At 59.2% G+C, this 287-nt stretch overlaps 1 protein-coding gene across 1 annotated transcript in view; it reads right to left on the bottom strand.

The window, feature by feature from the left end:
• SLC44A2 (solute carrier family 44 (choline transporter), member 2) overlaps positions 1 to 287 on the bottom strand; it is a gene marked incomplete at its 5' end in the record, with an annotated part of 13,205 nt that overhangs the window by 10,453 nt on the left and 2,465 nt on the right.

A 287-nucleotide genomic window follows, 5' to 3' on the forward strand; every position in this document is an offset into this window, starting at 1 on the left:
CCCCTTGTCCTCCCCGGCACGTTCCACCCTCCGCCAAACTCCCCCAGAAGAAGAAAAGCCAACAAGACGGAGGCCGATTTGCCGGTGCTGTTTTGCCGCGAGCTGACCCCACCGGTTCCCCTTCGTCCCCCCCTTCCAGCTCCCGTTTCAAACACGGCTTTCTGGCAACCGCGGGACCGTGCCGGGGACTTTCAAGGCTCTTCCGCGGTATAAATCGGTAAACGATCGCGGTGCAGAAGTGCCACCAGACAAACCCATCCGTTTCTCTTCTGGGTGAAGCCATAATT

Source organism: Charadrius vociferus, unplaced genomic scaffold (genome assembly GCF_000708025.1).
Source record: "Charadrius vociferus isolate BGI_N301 unplaced genomic scaffold, ASM70802v2 scaffold1699, whole genome shotgun sequence".
Taxonomy (NCBI): Eukaryota; Metazoa; Chordata; class Aves; order Charadriiformes; family Charadriidae; genus Charadrius; species Charadrius vociferus.